At 36.1% G+C, this 18872-nt stretch overlaps 1 pseudogene; it reads left to right on the forward strand.

Moving 5' to 3' along the window:
* The first annotated feature begins 1360 nt into the window (after positions 1-1360).
* LOC133779242 (regulatory-associated protein of TOR 1-like) lies at positions 1361-10480 on the forward strand (annotated as a pseudogene).
* The last annotated feature ends 8392 nt before the right edge of the window (positions 10481-18872 follow it).

Here is an 18872-nt window from a genome sequence, read left to right on the forward strand (position 1 = left end):
TACCTCTCGAAGCCTATCAAGTGTCCTTGAGTCTTTTCCTATTTTTATCGATCTTCCTATCCAAAGCATTGAGCACTCAAACCATGATCTTTCGAAGTGTTCTCTACACCTGAAGATGTGTGTGGGCACATAAAGAGCATGGGTTAGTATTTTAGGAATCACAAGTATTTCTCAATACATGAAAACTTGGATTATGGTCTGAGAATGACTAGAATAAAGATGATGAAGTAAAGAGTTTTTGTCTAACAAAAACTTCTGAGAACTATTCTGAATTGTGAATTGTGTTGTGCTTGATGTATTTTTCTTGTGTATTTGTCTGTTTTTCTCTTCTTCTTCTATATCATATATATAGATTCATCTCACGTTATTATTCATAATAATAATAGTAATATAAATATATTATAATAATTATGATATAATTTGATTTTAGGTAAAAATCTAACATACCATATTTGAAAAAACTATTTTCAAATTGTTAAATAATTAAATAAATAAAATAAAAACTATAGTGATACAATATCAGCACAAGTGGTACAGGCATGACACAATCCTTGGGCTATGTCAGGTTTGTATTGCTATTCCCTTTTCAGGGATTTTACAATTTTCTTTTATTTCATTATTTAATTAAAATCAATCTCCCACAAAATAAGGTGTCAATCTTTTTACGAAAAGATGACAACCATATTTGAAAATTTAAATTCAAAATTCAAATTGATGATCATCAATATCATCCTCTTTTATAATTCAATAAATCAAAAACTATTTTTGACTTACAAATTTTCTTTTCTCCCACTCAAATAAAATAATTAATTTCAAAAATTAATTGATTTATTTATATATATGAAATTTGAAAATTTATATATTTAAATTAATAAATATATTTTCGAAATTAATAATTATTTATTCAACCTCAATTATCAGATAATTGCATACTTGACCCGAAGAATAAAATTCTTCTCAAATTCCCAAATTACATTTATACCCTTGTATGAACTCTAACCTTGATATGGTATTGATAGATCCACCCTGGGGACCTATGGACCTATAATATCAAGCTCCAATAAATATTACATTATAATCAAATCTCTTTGATTAAATAATCATATTTATTAATCTCATGATTAATCCTCTAAAAATATGAGATTGAACTCTTGATAATTATAGACATATATTTACTGAGTACTTTATTAAGAATAAAGTGTTCATTGATATAATCATTACATACAGCGTTAATCCTCTATTAATGGTTCATAATTAAAAGGGGATAAAATTACCGTTTTACCCTTTTAGCTATATCTTGTTCCTAGAGTACCATTGACTTTACTAGTGAAGGTTGTGCACTACACCAAACACCCCCTTTTATAACATAAAAATATAATACTACTGAAAAAGTATTATGATATACTTATATGTGGTAGAAGGAAAAAATGGCGGTAATTTATTTTGGGTGACCGCCTATAACTTGTAAAAGTTATATTTTTTCCCAGCTAATTCTTTTTTAATTACATTATTCGAACTGCCCTGTTTTCTTCTTCGGCTACGGTGTCTCCGAAGTCAATCCCCGTTTTCTTCTTCGGCTCGCATATACTCTCTCTCTCTTCTTTTTTTCCTTTCTTTCTTTCTCTGGTTTCCTCTTCTTTGAGAAAATCCTATTTTGCTCAGTTTTTTTCCCTTCTGTTTTGTTTGTGCTGCCAATGTTATTTTATTATTATTTTCATTTTATTTATTTTTTTATGCGGCTCAAATCTTCTTCCTCCCGACCTAGGATTTTCAGAGAAGTCCGTTGGCTTTCTAGGGTTTCTCGAGCTGGATTCTCTCTCTTTCATTAGACGAATCTCCATGCACCGCTGGTTCAGCGGCTTCGTTGACTAGTTCTCTGAATCATTCTTGTATTCCATTTCTTTTTTCTTCTTGAATGTTTCCGGCGTTCTGGTGTTCATCGGTTGAATTGTTTTTAGTTATGGTTTCTCGATAGGGAAGGGTTGATTGATCCCTTCTTGAGCTGTTGGTTATGTTTATTGAGGCCTTTTTCGATTTGAATGGCATTGGGGGATTTGATGGCCTCCAGGTTTTCGCAATCTTCAGTGGCGGTTGTTTCAAATCATATGGAAGAAGAGTACGTTTCGAGCAATGATGATGTTGATTTAAGTTCTCAGAGAATGGATTCGGAGACTACTAGTAGTAGTTATGGCAATGGCACGACTGCCACTACCACGAGTATGGCTTATTTGCCTCAAACAGTGGTTTTGTGTGAATTTCGGCATGAGGCTTTTGAGGCTTGTCTTCCCATCGGTCCATCAGATAGTGGTTAGTCTCGAAATGGCGACCTAAAGATCGAGTAAACTCTTATCTTTTCATCTAATTTCATTTATTTCTCTTAATTTTTTGTTGAAATGGGGTTCTGTGATGTACCTTCATCAATTTGAAATTCAGTTGATATATAACATTAGTTGTGCCAAATTATGAGTAGAATAACTACTAGTTTTTCAAGCATACAGATTCATATACTATATGGTTTAGTAATTTCCCAAGTTTAGATATAAAATCATTTCATATATACGCTGGAGCCTAAAGATATGATGGAATTTATTTATTTGTTTTTACGTTCAATGTTGCTATATGTCTGCATAAACCCATTGACACAGAGGACAATTAGAAAGATAGGTCCAAAGCCTCAAAGCACTAAGGTTGGTTGAAATTTTGGGTTTAATGAAATGAAGCTGATAGGTAAGTAATCTGCATGCATAAAGATGGTGATCATCATTTTAAAAAACTAAGTGGATGGAAGGTCATAAGATTTTTAGTTGTCATTGGACTAGACTGTCTTTGCTCCCTTCCCCAGTCTTGCAACACATTCGGGTTTTACGGAAAAGATTTTGTACGGATACGGATATGTATAGGATGATATTGTTACAAGTAACTGTGCAACCATTTGAAATGTTTATTTATGTGTTAGCTGTGAATATGTGCAAGAGATTTTATCTGCTGGAGGCATAGTCAGTTAATCTATCTATTGGAAATGTTTACTTTTAAATGGAAGTTAATTTTATCGAGTGAGTTTAGTTTATGATATCATTGTCATTTTAACTTATTTTATTTATTGCCCGACAAAATTTTGGTATCTTTCTACCTTTCAAGTTAAACTTAGGAATTTATTCAAAAAAAAATAAAGTAAAAGAAGTTAAACTTAGGTATAACATAATTCCATATAATGTAATAAGTTGCTTCCAATTAATGTTAAAGTTCCATATAATTTATCACTTAAATACCTGCCTTACTCTCTCTTTTCTTGGGTTTTGTTATGCTGCATTTATTTTCTGGATGCCTGCTTAATTTAACTTCTGTTTATTTTCCCTATGCAGATGAAAACGGGATATGTTGCTCTTGTTTTGTGTTTAAACATTAGTGTTGATCGTCCAAATGTGATAAAGATATCCCCTTGTGCTAGAATGGAGTGCTGGACAGGTGCTTTATTACAAAGCTAAATTCATTGTAGTGCGCATGTGTATGTGTTGGCATATGTGTCTTCCTATATTCTTTTTTGTTTTTTTATTATTTTTCATGGGTAGCTTGGCACATATTGTTTGTGACATGTTATTATCACAAGTTGGACTGTTATTATGATCACAAGTTAAGATTGTAAATTCTCTTATGTTTAAGATATTCACTTTGGCAAGTGATGACCAATATATGATTTTTTGTAATTTTTATTTGTACGAGTGCATTGAATTTTTGTAATTCTTTGCTTGCAGATCCTTTTTCAATGACACCACAGAAAGCTGTTGAAACAATTGGGAAAATTTTGAGTGCTCAGTATGAAAGGTGGCAACCAAGGGTGAGGATATTATTGGCTTGTACAGAGTTCATATATTATTGTCTTAGATTTAATTTTATTTACCTTTGAAGATATTTAAGCAGGCATGATATAAGGTTCAGCCTGATCCTACTGTGGATGAAGTGAAGAAACTTTGTAATACATGTCGTCGATATGCCAAGTCTGACAGGGTCCTATTTCATTATAATGGCCATGGTGTGCCTAAGTCGGATTCTAGTGGTGAAATTTGGGTTTTCAATATGGCCTTCTATTTCTTTGAAACACTTTTATGTGGTTTAATTTAAGGTCAATCACTAGAGTCTTGCTTGGTTTCTCACCAATGTTATGGGTACTGCAGAGTTATACATAGTATATCCCTTTGCCAATCAGTGACCTTGATTCCTGATTGAAGACACCCTCCATATATGTTTTTGATTGCTCTACGGCTGGGAATATTGTGAATGCTTTTATTGAGGTGAAGCTTTAACTCAAAACGTATAATGAATTGATATATGTATTGATAATTAAGGTGCTACGTGACATGAATTCATTATCTGTAATTCAGATATTTATATATAAATATATTTGTATATATCATGACTTGATTTGATGGTTTGGCAGCTTCGTAATTGGGTTGCCTCTAGCTCCTCTGGATCCACAAGGGATTGCATTCTACTTGGAGCTTGTGAAGCACATGAGACTCTTCCACAAAGTGCTGAATTTCTTGCAGATGTGTTTATGTCTTGTCTCACGATACCTATTAAGATGGCTTTGAGATGGTGAGCTTCTTTCCTTGTTCGTCTGTTAGGATCACCTATCACGTTTATGTATCTTTATTTGAGATCATGCCATTTTCTGGTTATTCCTTGTGGTGTTTATTCCATATTGGCTACTTCCTAGTTATTTTTAGTTTGTAAACTGAAAGTCTTTTAGCTGTGATGTTTGTTTAAAGCTGTAGGAAGTTAGAAATGGCAATACTTTCTGATTAGCATGATTAGTGATACTGTAGTGTACTATGCATGATTAGCATGCTATGAGACTGTATTATATTTTATGTACTTGTACAAATGTATATATTTCCATGCTTAAGACATACATTCACTACAATGTCGTCTGTGGATTATGCTTATTTTATATAACCATATTTTGACCATGTCAATCCTTTAGGCTTTCTTCAAGCGTTTGGATTTGTTCTTATCTCATTATTAGTTTTTATTTCTTCTTTCAAATTTGTGATTAGTTTCTGATGGGTGCATTGTGTAACTATCAGATTTTGCTTGGTTTTATTTTCTGATGGAATTTACAGTTGCTGATAGATTTTTGGGACCAAGGACTAGTTCTTTCGTTAATCTTTGAAGATGCTTCATTTTCCATCTTTTATATTCGATGATAATCTAATATTTTCTTGAATTCATTGTTTATAATTTTGTCAAAAAGTCAATTACTGCCACTTCCTCTCCTAATTAGTCACTGTGGCTGTAAGAGGAAAAAGTTGTGTTGATTTCTTAAAGCATTATGTGGTTTATGCTTTATCTCTATGCTTGGGTCTCGTTAATTTCCCCTTGTTGATAGATAGGGTCGTCTTTGTAGCCCTTCCTTAATTGGGGGACAATGCTTACAATAACTTGCACTCTTCTGTAGATCAACTTTTTAATAAGATGATTTTCTTTCAGGTTTTACTTAGTAAGTGTCACCAATTTTGAGCGCTGGTTCTTCTTGGAAGATTCCTTGATGTGGGACCCTGGGCTGTAGATCTGGTACTTTGTTGGCTTCTACATAGCGGGTCTAATTTATTTGGTGGTAAAATGTGATGTTGTAGTTTATTTTCTGATCATTTTTTGTTTTTCTAGGCCCTGTCTGTAGGGATATTTCCATATGTTCTGAAGCTATTGCAAACAACAAAACCAGAACTACGACAGATTCTTGTGTTCATCTGAACGAAGATTCTTGCTCTTGATAAGGTATTCATGTGATTTGAGCTATACCTTGGTCTAAATGGCCTCGTAATTTTGTTTGTAGTTATTTACAGACATGTTGTCTTTGGTTTATAATTATGCTCTGACAATTGATTGTTTTGTTTGTGGATTGATAGTCATGCCAGGTTGATCTAGTGAAGGATAGGGGACATACATATTTCATCAGGTTTCTTGATAGCCAGGAAGCATATCCAAAACAACGTCCAATGGCTGCATTTGTTTTGGTTGTAATTGTGGATGGTCACAGACGGGGTCAAGAAGCCTGTATTGAAGCAGGTTTGATCCAAGTTTGCTTGAGGCACCTTCAAGTTTCAACCCCAATTGACGCCAAACTGAACCCCTATTTCTTCAGTGGCTTTGTCTCTGTCTGGGAAAGCTATGGGAATATTTTCCTGTGGCTCAAATTATGGGTTTACGAGAGATGCTCTAGCTATATATGCTCCTTTTCTCTCTGCTCCTCAACCAGAGGTTCACCTTTCATATATCAATTATTATACTTTTGTTTATATATATATATAAAGATGGGAGTATTTCTATTTCTACATATAAATTGATCTTAACACTTGTGTCCTATTTTCAGGTTAGGGCTTCTACTGTTTTTGCATTGGGTACCCTTCTTGATGTGGGCTCTAACTTGTGTAGAGATGGTGTTGGAGGAGATGAAGAATGTGATAATGATGAAAAAAATTAGAGCAAAAATTAGTATTATTAAAAGCCTATTAAGCGTAGCTTCAGATGGAAGTCCATTAGTCAGAGCAGAGGTTGTTGTTGGTATGTAGTTTATCATCAAAAATTTCCTATTCATTTGTTGACTTGTTTAGTTCTAAGAAGTCGTTTGCACCAGGTTTTTAGGCATTATATTGGTAGCTTGTTCATACTCTTGAGGTTGCTCAAACAAACCTACTCCTCCCGGGGCAGTATTGTAATTTGTTAACTGAGCTAATGAAGTTTGATTTCTTTTCCATCCTGGGAGCTCTAGGGAGATTTTTCTTTGGTCACAACAATCATCTCAAGTCAATTGCTGCAGCATATTGGGTCTCCTTTGAGTTCCCTGCCTTCTTTGGCTCATATAAGAAGACCAAGTAGTGTTGTTCCATCTCAGATTGGTCCAATATCGAGTGTTGGCACTAACAGCTCGTCTCATGATAGTGAAGAAATATTAGCTAAAAGAGAGGAAAGAGAAAAGTTTGCTTTGGAGCACATAGCAAAATGCCAGCATTCTTGTGGGTTATTATTTTATTGTTTGATGTTCTATAATTTAATCTGTTTCTTGAATATATAGTGATTTATCTGGGGTTGTAATGTTTGTGTTTTGTTATTTTCTATGTTGTTGGTCAGCTGTAAGCAAGCCTAATACTCAAATTGCTTGGTGGGATACAAGATTTGAGACAGGTACAAAGACAATCTTGCTGCAACCATTCTCGCCTATTATAATTGCTGTAGATGAGAATGAGCGAATTGGGATGCTGATTTAGCACATTTCATTTAAAAAAATAAGGATTGGAAGATTAAATTCAAGTTTAATGATATCTTCCTTTGAGGATTAAAAGATTTAATTCATTTTTAATGTATTAATTTAATGTATTTTATGACAAATGATGGTCATGTTTTCTGTAACTTATAGAAGCTGTGTGCTGTGGTGGTTGCTGAATGGTTTTTTATCACTTAGTATAAGTGAATAACCATAAGAAAATTTGTGTTTTGAAGTAATGTTTGCACCAAGTGATCTATTGATTCATGTCCTCCAATATTCCACTGAAAATAGCTTATTATTTCTGGTTTCTTAATTTTTAAAATGTTAAGTTTTTTTTTTTTGGGTTTAAAAAGTTGGCCTGTTTATGTAAATGTAATTCAATGTATGTTTTTTTTTTTGGCTGCTCTGTCTGTAATGTGCTTGTGTTTTTGTATCTCTTTTTTTTTTCATTGCGATGAATGTCTTATTTTTTGTTTTTATGGAAATTGTGTATTACAACAATTTGCACATTTTTTTATTTATCTTTTTCTATTATGTTTTTGAGATATGTGGTATAAGTCCTTGTACTTGACTACTGTTTTGTAAACAGTCTGTTTTACCCTAATTTTAGTTTACACGTCAAGTAACATTTCGTCTTTGGTTATCTTTTAGGGTATGAAACTATGACGAGGCTACACTTCTCAACAGCTTTGATAATCATGATTTTCTAGATAAAGGAATTTCTAAGCTCTCCCTTGTGAATGAGCTAGATGACAGCTTACTTCTTGCAGCTTCATGTAAGATACTAGACTGCCACCCAGTTTTCTCATACTTTTTGGGCACACAGCTGTTATCAGTTCAGCTCCCTGGAGTTTAAGTTTCTGTCCATGCATGATCCAAGTGATGGAAATATTCGCATTTGGAAAGATTATGCATCGAAGGATGAGCAGAAACTTGTTACTGATTTCTCTTCAATTCAGGGTTACAAACCGGGCATTCAAAACTTGAATGATGTTGTAGATTGGCAACAACAATCTGGATATCTGGTAATTTGATTCTTAATGAAATGTAATCTTAGGGCTGACACTCATAATGTTTATAGTCAGTAATGGGCATTTAACTAATTTATTTGATGTCTTGTTGCTAGTATGCTTCTGGTGAGGTTCCTCGCATCATGATTTGGGATCTTGATAAGGAGCAACTTTTTAATTATGTTCTTTCATCACCAGACTGCAACATATCAGAATTGGTCAGTTATAATTTTGATGTGTTCTTGTGTGCAGCTATAATGATTGCATTAATTTTGTTACTTGCTTATTATTTTAAACTTAAAATCTGTAGAAAAGGTAGTGAGTTGATAGTTTATGAAGGACATTCCCTTTTATTATTATTATTATTATTATTATTATTATTATTTTGCATTTCATCTAATTTTGTATATATATATATATATATCTAAATATAAATAATACTTCCTTTAGCTGAGGTATGGGTTTTGAATATAAATACAACATAAATTTTTTTTGTTGGCAGCCGATCCTTGAGATTTCTCTTTTGCAATAAAATCTTTTCAGTTTTAAAAACAATAGCAATCAAGTCCTTACTATTAATTTTTTAAACAAAAATCGTAATTTATAAGGTCAAAATTGGTATTTCCCTGTATTAATTACACCCTCAAAAAATTTCTAGCTATTAGTGTATAGGAAAATAAAAAGAAAATTCATTTAAAAACTATGATTTTTTTTTAAAAAAATCACAATAATGTCTTAAATTGCTACACTTTATTAAACTCAAGAATTTTATTGCAATTTTCTTTTTTAGGTATTAGATTGTCAAACAACAAAAACTTGGTGTGTATTTATGCTAATAACTTTTAAAAAAAAAAACAAATTTAAGAGAATTTTTTATGCACAATTTATTTAGATGAAGGTTAACTATTGCAATAGCATTAGGTGTTGGGTGGATTTGGTATCAAGCCTATTCTTATATTTTATTCTCAAGTACATCGAGTCAATGGGTTGCTTGATACATATTTTCTAGACATTACCTGTAAGAAAAGTTGGAGCTGCTTCTTATGTCAATCAATATCACATCGAACCTGAACTCTTATTTTTTGATATATATGAGCTATTTTTGCAGTTCCTGGACCTGTGCTAGTTGGGAAGAGGTTTGCCAAGTTTTTTGTTGTTGATATTGATCTTTTGTTGGTATTCACTTAGCTTTGCGTGGGAGTGCTTTTTTGTTTCTTTATTCAAAAGTAATTTGATAGATTTCCAATTGTCCAAATGAGCTCTAAAATTTATAACAGGTTGCTTTCTGTTTTTATTGTGCTGCTCTTTATATTTTGAGTTACATTTGTGGTTTCTTTGGTATGTCTTTATTTTTGTCTTTTGTGGTTGTGTGACTTTTCGCCGATTGGCTGGTATCTCAGGATTACTAGATTTGCTAAATGAGAGTTCTTAGTTTTATATTTTTATATATTTTTTGTTAGTATGTACTTGAAATTGTTTCACTTGTTTATTTGTCTTCTCCGTGTTCTCTTTGTAGTTTGCCTCTCAAGTTCATGGCAGTCAATTCGCTGCTTGTTTTGTTGATGATTCTGTCAGACTCTATGATGTGCGAACACCTGAATCGTAAGCCACCCATTAATCCTTAAATGTGATTGTTGTGACTGGAAGGAGCTTTTGTCCTTAACTCATCCACCATTTATATTAGGCTGGTCTGCGCAGTACAACCACACACTCAGAGGGTAGAAAGAGTTATGGGGATTGGCTTTCAACCAGAACTGGATCCAGCTAAGGTAAATAGAGAATATTATGATAATAGTTTTCGGTTTCCAAAATGGTCATTACTCATGGTTAAAAGTAACACATTGCTTTCGATGATTTTACTATCCAGATTGTCAGTGCTTCTCAGGGTGGTGACATTAAATTTCTTGATATCAGACGTAAAAGGGATGCTTATCTCACAATTGAAGCTCATAGGGGCTCTCTTACAGCTTTAGCTATTCATCGACATGCTCCCATAATCGCAAGTGGTTCAGCCAAGCAACTCATCAGATGGGTTATCGTGCAAATTGGTTATGAGTAGACTGATGAGTGATAAGCCAGGGGAGTCGGTCGCACACCAACTCGCAAACTCAAACAGTAGCAAAATATGAGCAGAGACGAATAAAGGTCAGTAGCAGTGAGTTACTGTTGCATTGAAATTGCACAGGACTGTTTGAGTGCCTGGCCTTTCCTACTTTAAGAGAAATCACTCTAATTCTTGCTGACCCTTTTCTCAACTAACTCATCATTTTTTATTGCAATTTCTCCACTCCCTGGACACATGGCCATTTTTCTTGAATTAATTTGTGATGCAAGATAATAAAAATAAAATATTTCTTTGTTTATTTTGCTGATGTGACAAGCGAAATAGAAAAGGATACTTAATTTTGAAGGCTTTGTGTTGGGTAGCTATAGAATATTTTGTGCTGAAAGTAGTAACTTTTCAATATGTTGAATATTTAAGACTACTTGAATAAAATAACATTTTGGTGTTGATGACAATGTTGAATGTTTTAAACTAATTTGTGGATTGTTAATACAATGTTGAATGTTTTTACTTTTTGTTATTTAAAAATCAAGTTCATTTGATGATGCTAGTATATATTAGAAAGATAATTTTAATTATATAAATAAAAAATAAAAATATAATAGAATAAATTAGTGTTATATAAATGAATATATAATGAGAATTTAAACTTATCTAAATATTTAAATAATATGAAAAATGTATTATAATATCTATTACAATAACACTTTTTATAAGTAAAGAATTTTGTTATGCAAACTTCATTATATAACACAAAAAATGTGTTATACTAAAGTGCAGTATAACACAAATTTATAAGTATTAAAATGTGTTATATAATCGACTATAAATAATATAATTAAACACTTATCTATTTATTAAAATAACACAGAAAGTGTGTTATCGTTGACTGAATAATAACACATCTGTATAACAATGATAAAGTGTTATGTAAAGTACCCTAACCTACGATAAAATAGTCGGTCTTAACACGTCAAAAAGTGTTATGGTATGTTTTGATAACAAATTTTTGGTCTAATTAAAAGCATTTTTTCTTGTAGTGGTGTCAGAACAAATTTGTGACGTGAGTGTTCATAACCTTTTGAGTTCCAGCAGTCAACACAATAGGGAACCATTATTAAATCTAGAAGAAGGTATAGATTCCATATCTGTTAAACTAGGTCCCCAGCCATATACATCAATAAGTCCCCAAAACAATTGTTCTTAGCTTGATCATTCTGAAAGACCTTAACCTATGAATCAAAGGATGAGATGACATATATAGGAGTTCATAGTAACCCCAGGATTAAGATCATCATGTATATGATCGTCGTTTGATGTGTTTGATTAATCCTATGAAACAATGTTTAAACAAGTATTAACAAAGCACATCTGGTCCAGTTCTACATACTCTCAACATGCAAAGTTCCTCCACTAAAGTGTCCTAATACACTAGTAACCCGGATCTAGGTCACATGTATTCATAATACTAGTGGACCGTACTAGCAGTAATTAATCTAAAGATTCCATAACTTTCTTGTTCTGCGAACGACTTAAGTTTATTATCATAATCTCGATCCTCCCATACTAATATGAGATTAAGACCACATAGATAAACTTTTGAATTTTTTAATATTCACTTAATATTATCATATAATATCGGATATAGTCTATATATATAATAATTTAGTTCAATTATTTATTTCATTTTAAATATTTGTCAATGACAATTGCTTTAAGGGCACTATTCCCAATAGATATATTTGGGTTACTCGGCACGAGGAGATCCTAGGGTGCATGTTAGCTGGAAAGTCACAACGGGATCAAATACCGGACTCGGATTTAGCCTAGGGGTAATTTGGTAATTTAGTACTTTACAAGGATTGATCGGGTAATGGGAAAGTATTTAAGGATATTAGAAATAACGGGAATTTGTGAGATATTAATTATGATTAACAGGATAAATGGCAAATGACAAATTTACCCTTGAGAGCTTAAGAGTGCAAGGCTTAGTCTAAGGGGAAATATGGTCATTTTGAGCCAAATTAGTGACTTTGTCACTCTTCCCTTTAGCAAAAGGAAACCAAAATAGAGATTCACTCTTTAGTAGCTCTTTCTATCCCTCTCACTCGGTTATTTCTTTCTCCTTAGCACCTTGGGGAAATTTATTGAATTTTGGGGGTTAGAGCTAAGGAAATTCAAGGCCTGGCTTTGGGGTTGGAATAGTTGCAGCTAGGAGAATACAAACCACAGTTGAGGTAAAATTATATCCCTGTTTTGATTCATTTTTTGGTCTTAGATTGGATGTTCTTCAGCTTGAAGTTCAAGGTATTGGTTTAGTGATTTGGTGGAGGTTTTTGAGTAAGATAAACTTGGGGTTTGACGGTGTTTATGTGCTAATAATGTTTGGGTGATTTAATTATTGTTTTGGGAATTGATTGGGATGATTTTCGGTAAGGTTTTGGCTGAGGAAAAATAGGGATTTTTGGGTTCGCGGGGTTGCGCCACGGCCATGTTCTTGGGGCTGTGACCCGTGTAAACCCAGGGTGTAGAGCCAGTTCTGTCTGGGAGGTATGCTGCTCCCCGTGTCTTGAAACAGGGAGTTTTCTGTCTTAGAGGCATGCCGCGGCCCTTAGGGGCATGTCGTTGCCTGCCTAGGAAACTTTGACAACCTTAGGTTTTTTCATGATGATAATTCAAACCTCAGGGCTTGGGATCGATCCTACTACCCAGTTTAGTAGAGTTTGATGTCCCGGAGGCTAGGACTCGGTCTGGAAGCCTTTATTCGCTCATTATTGATGGGATTCCATATTATAGTTGTGACTAGGTTATCGCTAGGGGTTCAGAATCAAGATCATGCTTGAGGGTCGTTCATTGGTAACTTGTGCTTGGACTAAAGGTAAGAAAACTGCACCCAGTATGTGGTACATATGATTATGGCTTGGGCTGAATTGTTAAACAGGAATATGAATAGGGCGTTGACGCCTAAGAATGTGCATGATTATGATTATGCTTGTGATTGTTGATTAAGCATGTTTAATGATTTATATTTGGATATTTGAGATATGATGTATACCTGCTTGCATTATCTTATTGAGAAAAGCATTGACTTATCAGTCAATGACGACAATAGCGCTGAGCACTGGTAGTAAAGCATTGAGTTATCAGACAAGGGTGCCAATAGTGCATTGAGCGCCGGTTGATATGGTTATGCTTAACCAAGAGCGCATCATATGCTTCACTGACCTATTCGTCGGGGAATACTCAGCTCTAGGTACGTTGGGCCAGCTCCAAGGCTTGTTATATAGAGGATAAGGCAATGGGCCCCGGGGTGACTTATTAGTCCCATATCCTAGGCCAGGGTTGGGCCCCAGACTTGACTTATGAGTGACGAACGACATTAGCACGCTGAGTGATGGTTGAAAAGCATTGACTTATGAGTCAAGGATGGCCTTAGCATGCTGACTGCTGGTCGAAAATCATTGACTTATGAGTTAAGGACGAGAATAGAGCACTGAGCACTGATCGTTATGGTTATGCCTAACCAGGAGTGCATCATATGCTTGACTGACCTATTAGTCGTGAGAAAACTAGAGCGCCAGGTATGCTGGGCTAGTTGCATGGGTGGTTATACAGATGATAGGGCAAAGGGTCGCATGGTGACTAATTAGTCCCATGTCCTAGGATGTCGAACCCCAGTATGTTTACTAATCATGTATTAAGACGTTGAGCCCCAGTGTGGCTCATTAATCATGTATTTTGGGCATTGGACCTTGGTATAATTCATTAATTCATTAATCATTTATCTTGGGCTATTGGTCCCATATGAGACTGTAGTCATTTTTATGAATGGTGTGCATGCATGATTAGGGTTATTACTGCTACACATGCTTATTATGATTTGGTAATATGTTATTAAATGCTTATGAGCATGTTTAAGTTTTCTTGTTGTACCTTTGCTCACGGGTGCTTTGTGGTGCAGGTAAGGGGAAAAGAAAGCTGGATCATCCTTAAGTTGGAGAGCTTAGGTGATGATGTGTACATATGTGGCTGCTCAACCACCACGGCCAAGGTTTTAAAGAGGAATAGGGTCAAACCCTATTTTGCTGCTTAGGTCGGCTGGTTGTAACCCTTCAATTGTAGTTAACCTTTTTAAATGTATTCGGGATCCCATGTATGGAAGTAAACATTTTAATGAAACGGTTGTACCATTTGACCATAAATTTTAACCCTAAACCATTAATCATGTTTAGTTACATGATTATGGCCAGATGACTCGTTTAGCGATTTTAGCACTATTTAAAATACATAGTGTAACGGTCCCTGGGTGGTAGGGCGTTACAACTTGGTATCAGAGCGTGCCAAGGTTGAGGGATCCTAAAGACAAGCTAGACATGTACACTCGTCACTAAAGACTAGCTTCACTCAGGGTATGGTGACTATTTATGTGGTTATGTGTTTAATTGCTTAAATAGGATATACATGCTTTAGCTGCATGCCTTATTAAGAAACATGAGATATTCTGATAGGGCCTGGCCCTTGACTGTTGATATTATTATGTGTTTACCTGCTCGGTTTATATATGAATGCTAGAGTTAAGAGCATGAGATTTTGTTGAAAGATAAGGGGTTATTGATTGATGCATGAATGTTATGGGCATGTATTTTAGTACGACAGTGGTATGTGAATGTTGGGCTATTTGATTTTTCCCGTGGGGAAGGCTTTTGAATGTGCTCATAATGCTTAACGGACCAAGCTATTGAATGCAAACTAATTCAGAATTTATGTACCCAAGGCAGTTAATGGGACCCAGTGGTGTTTATATTGAGGCTGGGAATTACAGCCAGGGCCTGAGCCCTCTGCCTGCCCCTCAGAATTGGCAGGAGGTGTTTATAGATATGCAAGTAAGATTGCAGAGGCAAGAGGAAGAGATTTGGTGTTTAAAATAGCAGGTTCTGTATGGGAATACCTCTTCCTTTATTATGTCAGGAGTGGCATCAGTTTTGGCTCAGCCTAAGGTTGAGAACACATGGGAATTACTATATGAAAGATTTCAGGAATATTACCCTGAAGTTTTTTAGGGAGGCCTAGATCCATTCAGAGCTGAAGAATGGATGGGCATGATCAGTTCCACCCTCGACAGTATGGGGGTGGTAGGTCACGACAGGGTGATTTGTGCTATGTATGTGTTACGGGAATATGCCCGGACTTGGTGGGAGGTGATATCCCAAACACGAGATACAACTACGATGAATTGGGAGAAATTTAGACAGTTGTTTAATGAAAGATATTATTGTGACGCAGTTAAGACTTCAAAGACCAATGAATTTCTGAACCTGTTTCAGGGAAATACAACAGTAACATAGTATGTTAACAAATTCGATGGGTTGGCCAAGTTTTCCTTTGATATGGTACCCACGAATGTGACTCAGAAGGAGGGATTTATCCAAGGATTGAATTCCTTGATAGCTCGAGGCATTAGAATCGTCCCAGTACATGAGATCTCTTGTAATGCCCTGGATAACCAAGACCGTTACATTGTGTGTTTAGAATAGTGCAAGAATTGCTAATCAAGTCGTTTGAACATAAATGTGTTTCTAAAGTCAAGTGACAGGTTCGAATTGAAATATTTTGATCGTAAAATGGTTGACTTTCATTAAAATAAGAGTTTGATACATGGGATCCCAAAAATAATGTTTACATGGCAGATACAACCCTCAAGATTTTATACAATAGTAGCCAGTCTAAATGGCAAAATACAAGTTTGAACTCTAGTCCTGTAATTTCCTCGGCCGTGGTGGTCGAGCAGCTGCCGATGTACACTCCATCCCCAAAGCTCTCCAACTAATGGCTGGTCTAGCTTTCCCTTGCCTTTACCTGCACCGTGTAGCACCCGTGAGCCAAGGCTCAACAAGAAAACCAAAATTCAACAAGCATAGATAACAACAAAATGTACATAGTAGACTTTAGATCAATTAGTTCAATTAACAGCAAAATACAAGTGCTAAACTAGGCAACGATAATAGTTTAATCCAAACATATAAATCAACCTTAATATAGTTAAATAGGGGTTGACTCCCTTAGGCTGAGCCCTCTGTTTATTTAGCTGATCTCGGCTCGCTTAGGCCGAACTGCGTTCAGTATGCTCAACATCAGCCTCGGCTCCCTTAGGCCATATTTTCACATCCCACATAACATATATAAGAGTTACATAACACATATGTTCATTTACAGGGAATCTCAGTCTCATTCACAACTTGGGTGCAGTTTTCTTATCTCAAGTCTCGAGCAAAGGATGTAAAGCGGTCTCGAGCACAATCCTCAATCCCAAGCCTTAACGGTAACCCCAGTCACAAACGAAAATGGATAACTATCAAGCTCTAATACAATTAAATGCTTTGGAATCAAATACTAGCCTCTGGGACCCCAAATTCTACTAAACTGAGTAGTAGAATCCGTCTTGAGTGCTTATAAACTAAACTGTGCTTCATGGGACAAGCTTCAGGACTACGCACACCGTTAGTGTCATCTCTCAAAGCTCAGAGAATGATGGAGAAAGGATGCCAAGCATTCTTAGCCAGCATCACGAATATGGAGAAGGAGACATCACTTAAAGTTGGAGATGTTCGAGTCATACAAGAATTTCCAGAAGTATTTCCCGATGACTTGCCAGGATTGCCGCCAACTAGAGAAATAGACTTCACGATAGAATTAGTACCGGGCACCGAGCCTATCTCTAAGGCACCATACCGGATGGCACCTACGGAACTCAAGGAGTTAAAGACGCAGCTACAAGAACTCCTAGACTTGGGTTTCATTAGGCCAAGCCATTCACCATGGGGAGCTCCGGTACTATTCGTGAAGAAGAAGGACGGAAGTATGCGCATGTGCATAGACTACCGTGAGCTGAATAAAGTCACAATTAAGAACAAATACCCACTACCTCGGATTGATGATTTGTTTGATCAACTCCGAGGCGCGACTGTATTCTCTAAGATCGATTTACGGTCCGGGTATCATCAGCTCAAGGTAAAGGGAGAAGATATCCCTAAGACAGCCTTTAGGACTCGTTATGGACATTACGAGTTCTTGGTTATGTCTTTTGGTCTTACTAACGCGCCAGCCACGTTTATGGACCTAATGAATAGGGTCTTCAAAGACTACTTGGATAAATTCGTCGTCGTGTTCATCGACGACATTTTAATTTACTCCAAGGATGAAGTGGAGCACGAGGAACACTTGAGGATGATTTTGACGCGATTGTAGGAGCACCAACTCTACGCGAAGTTCAAGAAATGCGAGTTTTGGCTCTCACAAGTGGCGTTCCTCGGGCACATCATATCAAAAGACGGAGTTGCAGTGGATCCATCGAAGGTAGAGGCCGTGAAAGATTGGCCTAGACCAAGGAACGCGTCAGAAGTAAGAAGCTTCCTAGGGCTAGCAGGTTACTATAGAAAGTTTGTAGAGGGCTTTTCTAAGATAGCCACTCCACTCACCAACCTGACCCGGAAGCAACAAAAGTTTAACTGGAATGATAAGTGTGAGGAAAGCTTCCAGTTGCTTAAGGATAAGCTTTGCTCAACACCAGTACTTAGTGTCCCAACACCCAACGACAAGTTCGTTGTCTACTATGATGCATCAAAGTTAGGATTGGGATGCGTACTGATGCAAAATGACAAGGTGATAGCCTACGCCTCACGTCAGTTAAAGGAGTATGAACAACGCTATCCAACTCACGATATGGAGTTGGCAGCGGTGGTCTTTGCGTTAAAAATCTGGCGCCATTATCTTTACGGAGAACGGTGCGAGATTTATACGGACCACAAAAGCTTAAAATACTTCTTTGCTCAGAAGGAGCTTAACATGAGGCAGCACCGGTGGTTGGAATTAGTAAAGGATTACGACTGCGAAATCCTATACCACCCGGGGAAGGCAAATGTAGTTGCCGATGCACTTAGCCGAAAAAGTTATGGGAACTTAGCAGCCTTATCCGGAATAGAAAAGCCGCTACAGCAAGAGCTTATCAGTGCCGGAATAGAAATGGTTGTAGGCAAGCTGGCTAACTTGTCTATCCAATCGAATCTGCTAGAGGACATACGGATTGGTCAGAGACATGATAGCACACTAGCAACACACATGGATGCAGTCAGAGAAGGCAAGACTACAGATTTCTCAATATCCAGTCAAGGTTTATTGAGATATAAGGATCGGGTATGCGTGTCAGACGATCAAAGTATTAAGAAGACGATCCTAGAAGAAGCGCACAGCACCCCATACTCGGTTCATCCAGGGTCTACCAAGATGACTCATGACATCAAGGCAGTCTATTGGTGGCCAGGGATGAAGAAGGACATAGCGGAGTATGTATCTAAGTGTCTGGTATGCCAGCAAGTGAAGGCGGAGCATCAGCGGCCTGCAGGATTATTGCAACCGCTTAGCATACCGGAATGGAAGTGGGACGATATAGCCATGGACTTCGTGACGGGTCTGCCAAAGACAAATAAGCAACATGATTCTGCTTGGATAGTCATAGATAGACTAACCAAGTCGGCTC

This window comes from Humulus lupulus, chromosome 5 (assembly GCF_963169125.1).
Source record: "Humulus lupulus chromosome 5, drHumLupu1.1, whole genome shotgun sequence".
Lineage (NCBI taxonomy): Eukaryota > Viridiplantae > Streptophyta > Magnoliopsida > Rosales > Cannabaceae > Humulus > Humulus lupulus.